Source organism: Empidonax traillii, unplaced genomic scaffold (genome assembly GCF_003031625.1).
Source record: "Empidonax traillii isolate 1590-97213 ecotype Southwest subspecies unplaced genomic scaffold, ASM303162v1 scaffold152:size925058, whole genome shotgun sequence".
Taxonomy (NCBI): Eukaryota; Metazoa; Chordata; class Aves; order Passeriformes; family Tyrannidae; genus Empidonax; species Empidonax traillii.
This window is the reverse complement of record NW_020955345.1, coordinates 367,416-372,811: the sequence shown is the minus strand read 5'-3', so window position 1 is coordinate 372,811 and position 5,396 is coordinate 367,416.

Here is a 5,396-nt window from a genome sequence, read left to right as displayed (position 1 = left end):
TGCCCTCGCCGGCTCCGCCGCTGCCGGGGGCGGGGGTCCAGCCCCGGCCGCGGCCCCGGCCCGGCCGTCACTCAGCGGGGCCGGCCCCGCCGCCCCTCCCGGCCGAGAACAGCTGCGCCCGGCTCAGCCCCCGCCCCGGGTTGGTCCTTACCCTCTGCCCGCACCTGTAGTGGCGAACGCGCCCCGTCCATCCCCAGGGCAGCGTGGGCGCTGCGGAGGCCGGCAGCAAGAGCAGCGTTTGCTTCGAAAGGGTCTTTCCTGCTTTTTAACGATTCAGGTACGCTGGAGCCTGCCTTGTGTCCCATGGCAGCTTCCTTCACAGTGCCGATACAGACACCTCGGCAAACTGCCTTTTTGGGAAACCCCACAAGATGTGCACGCATCTTCATGGGGATCCAGGCCACTGTAAAATACCCTGAGACTGCGGCTGGGAAAACTCCTTCCCGGGAGGAGTGCTGCAGCACTGGGACGGGGAGTGCAGGGGACTCTCAAGGCTCAGCCAGACCAAGTCACAGCCCCTCAGGCCTCTGGCAGGATGACACCACTGCCAGCACTGCAGGGAACCTGTGGGTTCTTTATAAAAGCTACTTCTTTATAAAAGTTCTTTATAAAAGCATGGGCACTTTATAGAAGCTACTTCCTCACAAACAGCTATTGTATCAAAGTACCTACTAATCCCGTCCTACTTTATTCCCTGTCAATTTGCCCCACACCTCCAGTGACAGCCACCTTCCTACCTAGAGCAGCTTCAAGTCTGTCATCAGCCCAGGAGAGCTGCCTTCCAATGTCATGGTGTCCATAGTGTTGATGTTGCTGCCAACTCTCCTTTCCCCTGTCTCACCTTTGACTCACTGTAAAACCCCATGGATTTGTCCTATAATAATTTTTTAACAAATCTAGAAAGTGTCATCCCCAAGCTTCCCTTTATCTCTGCTCTTCAGTCTCCACCAGCAGCCACAAACCAAGAGTGAAGAGGGTCCCAGATTTATCAGAGGAGGGCAGTCCATCAGAATGCTTCTCCACTCCATACTTCCCAAACCTAGCGATGACCTTCATCTGAAAATGCCCGCAGTCTCCATGAGATGGCACTGGCTTTTTTTTGCATGGCTTGTCATACAGCTGACTTGGCTGGCACTGAAGTTCGGGAAAGATCTGCAGTTAGCCCTGGAAATGCTGCTCACAGCTGGGCCAAATGAAGAATACAAATGGATTCAGTGCATGCCTTGCTGAGGTGAGCAAGATTACGGCCCAGATCACTGGCATCATCCCAGCTATTGGCAAGAGAGAAAAGGGCACTTAGAACTACCCACTTCCCACAGATGCCTGAGTTTGTTCAGGCTGAAGAAGCCTGACTGGTACCAGACCAGACAAACCTGGACACCAGTGTCTATGCCACCCACTTACCAACTCCCTTCCTCAAGGGTGTGCCAGTTGAGAGCAGCTCAGGAAGGGATCCACTGGTACCATCAAGCTTCCCTACTAAGGCCATGTTGGTTTTGCACTCTGAGATACATAACCACTTATTTTTTATCCCATCTGGCTGCTCTCAGATCTAGCTTTGTGTGCACCAGCAGCTCATCCAAGGTGAGTGCTGCAGTTCCTTCAGAACGCACTTGGCCCGTCTCCATCAGGCAAGACAGTAACGCAGCTTCTCAGCACATTTGTTTTCAGTGTACCAGTGACACCTTTTCACCTGTCTGCCGTGACACACTGCAAGTAAAACCCACCATTTCACAAGACACTGTGTTTCACTAACTCTAACGACACGTTGGCTCTCGAGGAAGTGGCTCAGCATGCCTGAACCATGTCTGCTCAGGTCACAACCTCCCGCCCTAGCCAACCTCTAACTTCACAGGGCAGGGCAATTCTCCTGTTTAAGAGTTCCAGTGTAATCTGAAAATATCAGCAAAGAACAAAAGAACACGAAAGGAAGATCGCAAGCTTTATGAAGGTCTAAAGTGGTGGTTTTTTCATTGCATGGCTCTCCTTCACTTTTCTTGTCCAGTACAAGCAGCACATGAGAATGTAGGCTCTTTCCAATGCACAACTGTGAGGACAAAGGATGAGTGTGGTGAAAACACAGAGATAAAAGATCCTTGCAACAAAATTCTTCCCAAATGGGGAACGAGGAGTCTGGGAGTGGAAACCTTGGAGATAAGAATTTATTTTGGGATGGCAAGGAGGGTTCTCACATTTCTCTGATGAAACAAGAACTCCTCAAAATGGCCAAGTGTGAACACACTGTGAGATGAGAAGAGGTAAACTATAACTTTGTAAAGTTTACAAAATAGAGTGGAGAAAGAATAAACAGAAAAGAGGTGGTTTGAAAGTGCTTATTGTTCACAGCCTTGGGAAAGTAAGAGATCTGCTTTGTTTTAGTTGTTACAGTGTCATCTGTTTCTCCAGGTAATGAATGCTCAATTTCCACTTCACAAAATTCACCATGATCCACAAAACACGTCTAACAAAGCTGCATTCTCTTTTTTTGTTTGGAAAGTTATCCTGGGTGAGGTCCCAAGAATTACACGTTCCATATCCACATTCCAAGGGAGGATCAGCTGGGCTTCTGCAGACACATCCTACATGGTTTTGGCATTTATAATGAAACTGGAGTTCCAGTGAATTTCTAGGCTTTGCCCCTCTATTTAGAAAGATGGTCTGACACCCAATCTAAACTTACCTTTCTTCAATTCAAGCTTTTACATGCCTTATTTTATTTATATATAAAACAGTTAACAGTGACAACTTCGAAAATGTTCCCCTCCTTATCCTTCTTCTATCCAGACTAATTACAAACCCTACTATTTAAATCAGACTAATTAGACTTCCATTGTTCTTGCTTTCATCTGGTTTCTCTGTGAATAATCCATATCTTTCCTATAGGACAATGCCCTGCTTGCAGGGTTCCAGTGGAGGCCTTTCTAACAGCTGTCAGAAGGGAAAGATCATGTGAAACTAACTCCACCACCTGCTGGATTCAGACACAAGCTATGGAAGCTTCCCTGATGAAGTGCCATGCATTCTTGAAAGCAGAGAAACCATTCACAGGAACAATTCACAACCGCCCTGGAACACAGACTGTTGAAAAAGTGCAGCTAAAAACCATGCAGCATTCATTCTGTGTGAACAACTTACACAAAGCAGCCTAATGCCTCCTGGGATACACAGACTATCTACCCATTCTGCTATTTCATGGTTCAAAAACTTCAGCAAACCCAAAGCATTCAGTGCTGTGAACAGTCAACACCTTCTGCACGTTTTTCAAAGCAGAGCACAAAATGTACTCCGAGAGCACTGGCAGGTCAGTCAGCAGTTGTATCAGAGAATCTTACGGGTTCGTCAGTGGGTGATCGAGTAACATTAAAAGCAGGTGTAAAATCACAGTTCTGCAAATGAAATCACAGTGTAAGGAGACAGCAGTAATAGCAGAGTACCTGTAGTGTAATGGACTAGTACTGGAGACACCGAAGAGAGGGTTTGTCCTGCAGAGTGGAATGGGGAGACACCTCCATGCAGCCTCTCTGGATATGGTGTATGAACTGAACGCAGCAACGTGTTAACTTTGGTTTGGGTGTATGTTCCATGCAGGCACAAAACAATTCACTACATGGAGAGTGGTGCCCCTGGGTTTGCTCACCAGTTACACTGCACTCTGTTTTACCCCTGTGAAGTCCACTGTGAGGTCTCACTGTTTTACCCCTGTGAGGTCTCACTGAGCTGTGAGACCGCTGGAATGTTGTACTTACTTCTGATCTGGGCTTTTTAGCCACTGATGACCAAGGACGGGATGAGGCATGTTCCAGAAGGGGCAGACAAGCTCAAAAACCACCTGGAGTGCAAATTAACTTCTGTCAAAGAGCAGATTCCCAGGCCTGAAAGGGGGCAAACACAGCATGGCTATTTCTCATGAAACCACACTTCAAAATAGCTCCAGTAAAACGCCCTGTGCCAATACAATGGCTTCTGACTTACAATGGTGACAGACTGCATGACTGAGAATGAGGGTGACGTGCTCCCAGATACACAGGTAAACTCTCACTCCCTTCAGGAGCTCAGGGAAGTGCTTGTCTCATCCTAGTGTCCTCTGTCATTCAAATTTTCAGGCTTAGAATACATCGCATGCAGAGGGAAACTTCCGCATGGCAGTTTATCCTGCAGTGGTTCTTCACCACAGGGATCCCCTCACCTGCATTCTTCACCTACTCTGCTGTGGCAGCAGAAGATGACGTTGATTAATATGCAAAAATATTAGTATCTTCATTGTTAATTTACCTCTCTCAACAACTCAAGATCTGTCTCAAACCTCAGCACACTCAAATACGGAGAGGACCATGCTAATGAGCAATTTGCATTAGATTAGCAGTTTGTTAGTTTACCACTGCCCACTCCATTCATCAGGGCTCTGCTATACCCTGCATATAGTCCAGGCAGAAGACACTCACCAGTCTCCCAAGAGGACTCCTTGCTGCTTAGCTCAGACCTTCTCTAGAACTACACCAGCGTCAGACTAAGAGGTTGCAAAAGTCTTACATGCTAAAAATGTTTACTCAGAGTATTTGTATGCATTTCCTCTCTCCCAGCCTAATGTTACATGCACCTCACCATTCAGCCTTGGTTTCCTTTCTGTCCAGTCTCCTGTACTCCTGCAAACAGCATCACGGGCAGAATTTCTTGGTTCAGCTTGTGCACCACTAGAAATATTATAGAACCAAGCACAGCAGAAAAAAATCCCCTTCTGGCATTCTCCACATAAAGCTTTAATATGGTGCTTAACAATCTGAAGGAACTACGTCAAGCAAACTCAAATCTAGGCAGCAGACTACAAAAAATAACCATGTCTACACCTCCTCTAAATACTTCCAAGGCAAAAAAATGAAGTAGGTTCTCAAGTAGTCCAAAAATATCATGTTCAGAGGACTTTAGGCACCCATGCACATGCTCGTAAGACTCTGCTTGCTCCTGTCTCCAGGGAGCAGTCCTTGAAAGTTTCTCAGAAGCGAACATGAAAAGGAGCCATCAAAAAAGTGGGAAAGGAATGCTTCACATTTAGCAACTGGTGGGGTGAGGAGGAGAGAGGAGAATTCAGAGAAATGGTATCATTGCTATAGAACAGCAAACAGACCAGTGAGCACACAAAGCGCAAACCCTTCTGTAACATTAAGCCCCACAAATGCAGTATCTCAAACAAGGCACTACTCAATGCTTATGAAGTTAAGGAAGGGGAAAAGCTCACCAGAAATGCATGTCTCTGACAATAAATTCAGAAATATTGAGGACTACATCCATGATTCACAGGTAATAAAAATATTTGTTAAAGGGAGGACTACCCAGTAAGTGGCTGTGAGTAATACTACGAGATAAAAAAACCCTCCAAAATTAGGAAATGATCACAAGAA